Source organism: Papaver somniferum, chromosome 8 (genome assembly GCF_003573695.1).
Source record: "Papaver somniferum cultivar HN1 chromosome 8, ASM357369v1, whole genome shotgun sequence".
Lineage (NCBI taxonomy): Eukaryota > Viridiplantae > Streptophyta > Magnoliopsida > Ranunculales > Papaveraceae > Papaver > Papaver somniferum.
This window is the reverse complement of record NC_039365.1, coordinates 79018987-79031285: the sequence shown is the minus strand read 5'-3', so window position 1 is coordinate 79031285 and position 12299 is coordinate 79018987. Positions and strand designations below refer to the sequence as shown.

Sequence of the window (12299 nt, the reverse complement as noted above, 5' to 3'; positions counted from 1 at the left end):
ACTAGATCTCAATCCGGACAAGTTGTGTCCTAGTTGCGGCTAGATTCGTCCTCTAAAGACCTAGGTTTCCTTGTGAAACCTTATTAGGTTACGACTTTTAAAGTATTCACTAAGGGATTCGGGAAGCCCGCTCAGACCATTTTTTACCCGATAATTCTTGATACTCTTGATCATCTTAATGCTTGTTTATTCTAAGGTTCGTCTTTTCTGATATACAACCATATAAGAACCATTGATTATGGAATAAGATTGGTTGGAATTATAAAGTTCTCTTCCTCTCAGAATTTTTAATTCCACAGGTTTTACATTTGTACTTAGATAGGTTGTGTGAGGTAGAATCAATTAGGATTCTTCATAACCTTTTGGAAGAGAGTAAGTTATCCAAACTCCTCATAAGTAGATAGATTTATAGTATCTTGATTGAATATTTTTATGAAGGAGATTATAGGATATTTGTTAGAGTGCAAGTAATTTAAAAGTCTCTACCGCGGTTGAAGCAACTCCTAGGGTTGTAAAGGAAATCATCTAGGGGAATCAAGTACGCAGGGTCTTGCGAGATCTAAGAGACATAAGGAGCACGACTGAAGCTGAATTTCTTATAAGGTCGATCTGGTATCAACTACATTCCATTCCGAAGTCTGATAATAGGCTAGTGCATGTAGCAGTTTAACATAGTGCGGTGTTAAAGCTGGACGATCTTTCGAGGTTTTTCTGTAAGATTTTATTTTTCCTCATTAACAAAATTTCTGTTGTCTGGTGTTATTTCTTTTCTGAATTATATTGTTTATCTTTATGATTGAAATATCAAAAGTACTACGTTTATAAATACCTAGACATTTTTTAAGCTCAAAACTATATAGAACCTACAAGACTTGTTCTTGTGATTTTGCGTCTTAAAATAGAGATTACGATTCTTGATCTTGTTAGAATTCGGTTTGTGCACAGTTCAGGTACATGCTAGGTTGAACTTGTATTATAATGAGGTACAAGGATCTTTTCTATTGATTTATACTTCAAGATTTACAAGGGATTGTCGATACAGGTTCTAAAACGAAAAAGTTGGTGGTATATTTATACTAGGTACCATCTCCTTTCACTGAAGATTAAATTCTCAGAATCGACACTGATCATGGAATCTTACATACTTTGCAAGAGCCTCTCCCATATTATTACAAGGATTAACTACACTGTTGCATTTCAAAACCACTAACATCTTCAAGCAAACTAATAATATCTGCAATAAGAATTTGATATTCCAACTTACCCAACTCAAAATTTGAAACCATAGTTCAATGAGATTTATAATCTCATTCTAACATAACATTCATATAACCTTTATTTCTTGCATTACCAGAGCTTTAGCGTGCTCAGGATATCTAGGTTTAGAAAAACATTACCATGGCCTTCAAGTTATTACTTGCATCATATTTGATTATTAGTTCATACCCTGCGATTTTAGTATTATAATCAAAAGCCGTATCAAAATTCAGTTTAATCCAATTATGTTGTGGAACAGTCCACTTCTACGCAGTTTGCCTTCATTCTTCAGAATATCGTGCTTAGTGTAATAAGTTTTGATGCAGTTAATCTAAGAGTTTGGGCTAATATTTTGATTTTCAAATGCTTTAAGGCATATGTACATGTTTCCAGACTTGCCACATGATCACAGATGCAATCAAAACAGAGTTAGTATTTTTAAAGGATATGGTGTTTATCCATTTATATAAAGAGTTGAATTGTTGTTGAGAATGCAAGGCTTCTGGGAGAAGAGTAAACCATATATCTTTAGAAAGATTACATTTACTAGGATATGAAATCAGTTTCCATTTAATTACCACAACAGAGACATGCGTAATCTTGCGTGTTGATATGTCTTATGTTTCCTGTTTGAAGAATTCCATTTAGACATGTCCAGAAAAATATATTTACGTTGTAAGGCAGATTTAGATGCCATATCTTGAACAGAATTTTTAGTCTTCATTACTTGAAATGTGTTGAGAAAATATTCGAGTTAGAGCCTTGTAAGTAGACTGAACTGTAAATTTCCCATATCTTGTAATGTTACAATGTATCTTATCAGTACCTTCATTGGGGAGCCAGATGTCCTTAATATAATCTTGTTCCCGTTGATTGAAATTATTTGAATTTCATTTTCATCTCATTGTTGTAATAAGTTTGTTTAACTTTATCATTGTTATTCGCATTGGCTGCATAGTTACTCAGCTAATAAGAAATTAAGTTTTTAACTCACTTGTGTTCCAAATATTCACATTAAGGCTATCTTTTGTACTCCAAATGTGATATTTTTCATCCAGACATATATATTTACAAAATAACACAGTGGATTTACTAAAGTTTATGACTTTTCTGAGACTGAGCTGAAATCGTGGATGATTTGAAGGAGCATGTGTACTAGATTTGATGCCTTTATGGAAACTTTATGATTTATATAACATTCTTGAAAACCCTTCCATGCATAGAATAAATGAGTATGGATAAATAGGATATCCTTATATGATCCTCTAGCGGGGTTGAAAGAAGAAGAACGAGATCCATGAAGAAGTATAATAATTGAAGTTGTCCTTATGCATTTTCTACCATTTTGCACCACTTGTGAGATTAACAAAAAAAATTCAAGATATCAATAAGGAAATATTATCCAATTTTATCAAAAGTTTTCAACATGTCAAACTTAATATCTATCTCACCATTTTTGCTCTTATGCTTCTTCATTTGGTCAACAGTTTCTTGAGTTATGGTTGTGTTGTCACTTATGCTGCTTGGTAAGGAGAAATGGTTTTTTCAAAGGAATGCTCAGTATGTTGGTCGTCAGTTTTGATATTATTTTGTTATTTATGTTGTAAAGGCTTGTGAGTCTGATGTCATAAGGAAATTAAATGCATTCTGTTTTGGGTGTAAGTGTTTAGTAAGTAAAATTCATCTATTTCAACAAAAAACCATTTTTAAAGAAATTTTGAACCATTAGAATAAGATCATTACGTACTATATCCCAGCACTTTTAATATATGTAAACCTGATTGGAATCCATATGGACCAGGTCATCCCAAGAGTTGATCTGAAAAGCCACTTCTTTGATTTCATATTCATCTAGAATTTTGGTGAGGTAATAGTTGTCTTCGTCAGAAATACAAGGTAAAGTAAGTTGTAGGGGACCAATGTATCTCAGAGGTTTAATAGAAATATTGACTTTATTGAAGTGTTAAGTAAGAGTATTTTCTATTGCAGGATCATAGATATATATATAGAGAGAGAGAGAGAAAGAGAGGGAGTTTGTATCTCTATCTCTTCCCAATCAGAAAATCTAGAAAATGGAGTCCGTGAACCTGATTGTTACGAAGAGTACTTGCACGATCAAAAAATCGATATCTAAGATCAATCTAATCGTATCCAAATAATCCAATCGGAATTCTGTCAAGTATGAAACTTGTTATCATCTTTCAAGATACAAATTTTACCAGAACCAGTCTTGTAATCGATCAAAATTAATATGGACTTACTAAGATTGAATATGTACTACTTGTGTAAATCCTATTATAAAGATAAACAATATAATGCGGAAAAAAGAAAAAAAAACAAGACACCAGAAGTTTTGCTAACAAAGAAACCGCGATAGCAGAAAAACCCCGGACCTCGTCCAGATTTGAACACCAAACTATATTAAGCCGCTACAAACACTAGCCTACTATCAGACTTCGAAATGTAATGTAGTTGGTACCGAATTCACCCTCCTTATGTCTCTCGAAACCTTGCAAGACTCTATGCAATTGATTCCCTTAGCTGACGTCCTTTAGAGCCTAAGAGTTGCTTCTACCTAAGTGAAGACTTTTGATACCAATCTGTCTCTAACAGATAATCCTATTTAATTTTATTTTTAGATCAAAGATCAAGGCTTGGAAATCTGTTTGTAATAAACAAGGCTAGCAAACTTCATAATATGGAATACTTACACTCAGTTAACTGAGAAGCCTGAATCTTTAAGTACCTCTCAAGAACAATCTTGAACTAATTAATTAAGAGAAGTTTTCATATATCTATCTTGAGGAATCACAAAGTCTGAGACGAAAAAACTGTGATTTCTATCTATCTTTCCTGAACGAGATTACGAGAACCTCGATAACAGAAAAAGTAAGATTAGGATTCACGAACTATTAAGGTAAAGATAGTCGGACCTGGCTTCACGAATCTCCAAGTGAAGTCTTTAATTCATATATATTATTATGTTTTTCAGAGGATACTAGGTCAATAGAGGACGACTCTATCTATCAACTAGGATACTAAATGTCTGGGATTGAATTTTCCAGTTGAAAGAGCATCTCTGTTTATAGATGTTCAAAACTGAGGGTTGTTTAAAATTCAAGCTAAGATAACTTGTGACTCAAGCAAACACTTTGTTTATTTAGATGAAACTCCGATTAGGTTTTCAAGTAAGCATGTGAGAATTAGTCTTAAAAGCATATAGAATAATATGTACAGTGGCCCGGCTACGGAAGCTGTATAATGACTGATTTTTGGAAAATATGCTTTATGAGCTAAAGCAATTTGATGTTCATTTCAAAACTTAATAATTTAATTGTGATCCAAATACACAAGTGTTTTAGTTATCAATGATGTCTTAGAGGTATCTCTAAGAGTCAAAGTGATGCTAAACATATTTAAAAATTAAGTCTTCGAGCATCCGTTAAAGTTTACTGGGACCGTTGGTAAAACGGTTCGTGAACCATAAGGCATAGTTCACGAGTTAGGGTGCTACGGTTTCTGAACTGGGTTCACCAACCCTACTCGGCTCGTGAACTCATATGGACACAGTTCGTGAATTGGGTCCGCCAACTGTTATCCTTTTTCACCAATATAGAAAATTCAGATCACCATGGTTCGTGAACTATCTCGTTCTGAACTTGTTGTTTGTGAACTAGTTCTCCAACCTTCCTGTATTCCAGAAACTCATATATCTATGGTTTGCGAGATGGTTCGCCAACCTACCCTGAGTTTAAATATCAGAAGTTTTGAATTTCTCTCTTTGATGTTTGAAATATTCCCAAATGATAAAAATCATTGCTTAGGCAATTTTCAATTGATCCAAAAAATTCTTGAACAATAAATTGTTTAGAACTAATATTGTTTAGGGCCTTTGGACATCCAGTTCTTGAATCATGTTTCGAGATGTTTAACAAGACAAGCTTGACTTGAAATTTCTTTTTTAGCAATAAAACTACTATAAGTCATACAACATAGTCTCATATCGATAAAATGGTGATGCATTTGAGTAAATAAAATGGTACAATTTTCACATACCTTGTTGATGAAGTTCTCCAAATATCTTCGTCGATCTTCAGTCTTCGAGAGTGATGTCTGATACTCAACTACCAACTTTTATACCTAGTCCGAGACTTGACTTAGTAGACTAGAAATCAAGATATAGTTTTGATCAACTAACATTGACAACAAGCTTGAGATAGCAAAACTTGTAGGTTCAACCGAGCAGTGCTCTAACAACGTCGATTATATAATAATTCACGGGATAAATTCATATCCCTGCCAATCCTAACAATTTACCAAAGCAATTGATTGAACATAATCAATAAGTTATGTTTTTTGACTCTGCCAATTTAGGCTACACAAATTTCTAACTAAACTAATATAACAACTAATTCATTTAACTAACACTAAATTTGTGATGTAACAAAATTATGTGAATATGAGGTTTTTTATTTTACTTCAAATTTGCTTTATCATGTTATGTCCTACTTTAACATGACTAGAAAGCAGACTCGTCCTAATTGTAGGGGTGAATAATGGATGGGTGAATGCAAACTCGGTACCGCCTGTGTCTGATCCATTATTTGTTGGATATTTTCATAAATGTTTGCCGCTATTCGGGGGTGAATTTCAAAACCTATTCCGGTTTCCAGAAATTTCTACAATCGCGTCTTTTCCCATAGGGTTTCTCTGAAGAGATACCATTAATGGATGCTTGTTGAAAGCATCTGTTGGAGATGAAGAGACATCTCCAATAGGCATGAAATCCTCTTTAAATAGCGAAGGTTTTCTCCCATCCCAACACATCAAATCAATCTGTTTTCTTCTTCTCTAACAACATCATCATAACCTTATACAATGTGTTTGTGGTCGGGTCAAGGAAGTACAATCCATGAATTCGATTGCAGTGTTAGGGCTTCATGGAATCCTGAAGGCATAATTCGAAATACCTGTTGTACTCGCCAAGTTAATTGGGAAAGGTCGAACTATATATTGTCTAAAAGAATCGAAAGAGTCTTGAAGTCAGGAGTACACCATTCTTCTGTTTCTGTTTTCATCCTCTAGTTTAACCCAATTTCCGAACATTAATATTACGGATTCGAGATTTCCATCTGTATCGGTTCCATTATCCGGAAGATTTGACATCTACTAGTAAAAACGAATGAGCTTATTAGATGCGGGTGAATTGATGGATTTGAGAAAAAGAAATTAAACTTATCTCGTTTGTCAGCTTTAATCTGTCGTTTAAAGAGCTTTATACTCAAATTCACTTATATGTATTACGCCTCGTAGACCACATCTTTAAATAGAGTACTTTCATGAAAAGATATTCCTTGTGGTGGAACCTCCGTACTGCAAGGCTTTCTTTCGGATCTTGTATCAGATGAAAAAGTTAGGATTAAGAAAAGGAATGTACACTCTGAAAAGATAGTGACGTAGATAAGTTGAATGCGGCATGTACTTTAAAGATGCACTTAATTTCCTTGGGAGTTATTCTTCTCGTTGGTAAATATATCTTGCTTACGAGTTACAACTTGGTAACTAGCAATATTTCATGCCATGAATCTAATCTTACTAGTAAATAACTACACAAATGATATATTCAATTTAGAAATTGATATTGTTTGATGAAATCAGTCATATCATTTTCAATCCTCGTGATATATTCAATTTTGAAATTGATTTTGTTCGAGGAATTTGTCATACCATTTTCAATCCTCATGATATATTCAATTTTGAAATTGATTTTGTTTGAGGAATTTGTCATATCATTTTTCAATCCTTGTATCTTGTTCTTCCTCACTATATATGGAAATGTATAAAAAAATCAGGATAAAATTCACCGTCTTCAGCAAAATTTCAAGTATGTGGCCCTTCTTTAAATATTAACACGTCTGATAAAGTAGGTAAAATCTTGAAAAAGTGTTTTATTACCTAACTGTTTATCTTTTTTTTCAACTTCGTATTTTTTCTCAAAAAATAGAGCAGTTACAGGGATTTAGAGAGGGCAGATTTTTTAGTTAAATAGGTGTCAGAAAATAAATAGAGACCACATACAAAATGTATGTGACCCAACCACATCGTAGACAGGCGCGGAGACGTACCATGCATTTCAGGTTGGTTTTTACTTCGGCAAAAGTTCATGTATGGCAATATTTGGTTATCAGAAACATACCACACATTTCAGGTTGGTTTTTAATGAACCGTTTTTTGGGGACTATTTAAAAATGGTGAGGGAATACTCTCCATTTTTTGGGGTGGATATTAGAAGTAATAACGAGTTAGCCCTTATCTAAGTTTTTTTTAATACCAAACTTGTCCTTGGTAATTAAATTAGTTAGTGTAATGATTAATTAGTGTTAGTATAATGATTAATTAGTGAGATTAAGATTAATTAGTTGGGCGTTTTTAAAAGAATAATCTTTGAGAAGAAGGTGTTTATTTTTTTTTATTTTTTTTTTTAAGATGGTTGATTTCGAAATGAGGGTTTTGGGTACTTAGGTATACTTCAAATTTAGTTAATGTTGCTTGAATTGACAAAATCTTTCGAAAAAATGAAAAATTTATAAACTGATTTCGACCATGGAAATAGAGTTCGGCTAGGACATCTGAAGAACAGGTAGCCGAACTCATCTGCAAGTGTAGTTCGGCTAATAGTTCTGAAAACACAGGTAGCCGAACTCAGGTTTAATGGAGTTTTTGCTTTCAGAAAAAAAGTTCGGCTAGGAAAAAAAAGTTGCGACGTAACCGAACCACATGTTCGGCTGGGGAAAAAAAATCGATGAAACCGAACTCAATATATATGTTTTCAGAAAAAAGTTCGGTTAGGTGAAAAAATTGCGACATAACCGAACTAAAAGTTTGGCTAGGAGAAAAAGGAAAAAGAGTTGTGACGTAACCGAACTAAAAGTTCGGTAGGAAAAAAAAATTGCGAGAACTTTTCTCTGAAAAGAAAAACTCCATTAAAGCTGATTTCGGCTAGTTCGAAAAACTGTTTCACATAATTCCTAGCCGAACTTTTCTCTGTAACTTCCATTTTCAACTCATTTTAATGATTACTTCTCATTTTTTCAACGGAAAACGAATGAAAAGTAATGGGTTTGTTATAATTTTGATTTTGATTTTGTTTTGTTAATGATGTAAATTAAGCTATATATAGGTGGCGGTGGTGGGGATTTGAGGTGGTCGGTGGTGGTAGGTGGTGGTGAGCGGCGGTGGTGATGGGAGAAGGTGATTATATATATATATAGGTGGTGGTGATGGGAGGAGGTGGTTATATATATAGGTGAAGGGTAGGTTAGTCATTTTCACATTTTAGGACACCCTTTATAAATATATGGTAGACATTTCTATCACAAAATAATTCCCCGCCATTTTTGAGTAGTCCTCGAAAAAAATGGTTCTTTTTAATTCATGCGTGAACGTTTGTGTAACGAATTTAGATATCTCATCCGCGTCCAGCCCGTGAAAAATTGCGGATCTTAGAAATCCACCCAGTCCACTGAGAAACGGATCGGATATCCACCCTTCAAATTGCGGACTGGATCAGATGAAATATACGGATTTGGGTGTTTTGCTTTTAGTGTACTATTTTCTCGTGGGCCTGATCGATAAAACCAACTGTAAACTAATTTTTTCACGTACTCACTAAATATTAGTGTATTTTCAATTTATCATTGTATTTCAACAAGTTAAAATGGTAAAAATTCATGTTGCAGGCGATGGAATGCACTAATTTTTTACCGCACCCATACCCTGCAACCATGTATTCATAGAATTCTAGAAAAGTCGGCCAAAAGAAGTCAACCAGCATTGTTTTCTCATTTCTTTTTGGTGAACATTCATGTAACATGTGTTACATGTCGTTCAAAACATATAGATGATTACATGATCACTCAAAAGGTAACCATGTACTTGCTGGTTGCTGCAACTATACCCTACAGTTCATTATATTTTACTTCATTAATGAGGATTGGAAAAGCTTTGGTCCATTAACATCAACAATAATGTGATCCCTAACTAGTTTCCAAGTGATATAAGTCCTTGTACCAATTTAAAACCACATCGTTCAGCCTATAGGCTGCTACAAAATTAGCTGCAGGGATTCCTAGGGTTCAGCTTCCAATCTCAACGTTAATTGCTAGAGTGAAATCACACAGCATTTACAGAACCCAGTTTAGATTTCCACCACATCTGATGTGAATATCAGTTCCTAAGCTCAATTATCCACCTTGTCAGATCTCTGAGAATCACAGTATTGCTCATATTCACAGCAGCAAGGTCCATTTCTGACCTGTAGAGGGCAACACTGCTAATCAGTTCATTCCAACAAGAAAGTTTCAGCATGCAATGACAATAAAAAAAGAAAGATGAAGTTAAATTAGTGTTTCCGTTCACTCGTTGATAGTTTCATCAGAAACGGCTACATTTTTACATGAACCAACATAACTACAGTCAGTTCAAGCAACGGTGTAACTCATTTTCGTCATGGAAGTGGACTTTGTACATGATTAATCCTCTTATCTTTTGCCTAATTCATGCAATTTTCCGCATTGATCTTTGCAGCCTCAAAATTCCAGAACCGGTGATTTAAATCACTTAAGAGGTGTGTGTGTGTGTGTGGTCGGGCAAACAAACCTTACGAAATGTGAAGGAAACCCTCCTTGCGCCTCTTCTTACTGTTTCTCCTTTAACTATATCAACCTGCAACATCAATACACAAACCAGTTAAGGACAATATACATACTATATCCAGTATGATGATTCAGTCATTGGGTGGTTGTAGCCACCACCTGATAAAAATATAATAAAATAATGCTAAAACTTGTGGTGCATGGCAATTTATAAGAACCGATCTGGTATACACCACTGTGGCTAGGTTTTCGTGTTAACCAGTCATTCGAACAATTTAAATGCCTGGGAAAATCACAGGGAGAGAGGCATGATGGTCTTTTAGTTTCCATTGCTCTTTGTATCTTGTGTAACGCGAGCAATGTGATTGTCTAAAATGGTGTTTAGCCCTATTAACTTGACCTTCATATAAAAAGAAAATGTTCATCTAGAAACTCTGACAACCCCAGGATGCTGATCATATACCTTATGATGTGGTATATAGTGATGCCAAGCATACCGTGCCTCACCAGACAACAGAAGCATAGACCGAGGAGGGAGGAAAAGCGATCTCCGTAAGAAAGTTGAGCAAGTATCATTTCCTTTCTTATCTTCTACTCCGGAACCAGATGGAGGACGCCAAGAGCCCTGCGGATATCTCCGAAATTCCATAATACAAGGTCCTGCTAATGAAAGGCTGAAGATTAATCCTTCAAATGCTGAATGAGTGTCTATATGTGGGGACAACCCACCCCAGGTGAGTACTCATTAACCTGTAACAAATCTATCAGATATATCCAGATCCGCGTATACAACATATATAAGTTAAATGACGGATGAACATTGAGTACATACAGTTAGCTGGTCTAGGATATCATCTCCCGCACCGAGGTAAGGGAAAGACGAGATCTTTTGAAGTACAGTAGACATAAATGGTGGAAGTTCACCCAGGTTCTGGTTTGTATTGACATTCCTTGTCTGCAATGAAACTAGAGCGGATTCAGTGCACTAAAATCAGAATATAATAAAACTGTTGTTCCACTGGTTTGTTAAGAAGAAGATAAAGTACCGCGTCTAATATCTAACACAATCGTTAACTACAGAACATAACTACAAACTAATGGTTTCTGCTTCTGACCAATTTATAAAAGGTAGTTATAGACTACTTCTTGTTCGACGGTCATGACAAAGAAATTAGGCTAGGTATCTGATGTTCAAGCTAGTAAAGCTTTGACAGGTTATCTCCAACATTCAACAATTATAATTTCCTTCTTAACAGACCAATTTTCGGCCATAATCACTTACTTCATACTTAAACTCGTAGCCATAATGTTGAACCCTTCTTTTTGCAAGACCTTTCCAAGGTCTACCATCCACTGCTGCAAGGAGCTCCTACAAACAACCATAAAAACGAATGAAAAATAACAACAAACGAACCCAAAAAGAAAGTTCACATAATATCAGACGCATGTGCCGCTAAAGTTCCTAACCTCTTCCTCTTTAGCAGTAACAAAGTCTTGAACTAAATACAGGCCTGGAATTTGCAATTCTGAAGCCTCCAATGCAACTGGTACAGAATCTTTAATCTGAGAAATAGGTTGAAGAATGGAGTAACGAATATGAAGAAGGCGACCACCAAATTCAAGACAAGGGTTTCCATTAAACGCAGTAAAAGCAGCTTGAGAAGATTTCACATCGAAGTAAGAAACAACAACACGGGCACCAGTTTCATCTGCAGGATAAACACCTTGGAGTTCACCAAATTTACTAAACACTGATTCAATTTCTTCATAAGATATACCAACAGTTGGTCCACAGTTGGCTACGTACAAATCAGGACTTGATTCATCACCGTTATTGTTTGGACGAATAAATCTCGAGTTTTTAACCATTGTTTCCTTCATTCACCAAGGTAAAAGATTGGAATTTTGGTTTGGGTTCAATGAAATTGGACCTTAGAAAGGAAAACTTGTTAGGGTTTTGGTTCTGCACTTCTGCTCCAGAGGTTTTAGGCTTTTGGCATCAGGGTAGGAACGAGTTGCTTGCATCTGGGAAGTGTGGTGTGGGAAACAATGATTTTCCTTAATTTATTTATTTTTTCATTTTTCATTTTTTTTTGGCGTTTTTAAGAACTTTTTTTATAGGAAAAGCTTAGACTAAAGCAAGGTTTGAAAAACGGTCGTTTTTTCCGAAAAAACGTCCGTTATAACGCTCACGCCCATATACCGTGCCCGTGAGGCTCACCAACACGCTTACCTAAATAACACCGATAAATAGGGGAAAATGGCGTTATTTAGACCCGTTATAACCGTTTTCACACCTGCGATTACCGTTTTTCTAAAATTAATATTTCAGTTTTTTTCTTCTAAATAACATTTTAACACACGTTTTTTACACCGTATTTTCCGTTT

At 35.0% G+C, this 12299-nt stretch overlaps 1 pseudogene; it reads right to left on the bottom strand.

Moving 5' to 3' along the window:
* Positions 1 to 9147: 9147 nt before the first annotated feature.
* Positions 9148 to 11931, bottom strand: LOC113306543 (annotated as a pseudogene).
* Positions 11932 to 12299: the final 368 nt, after the last annotated feature.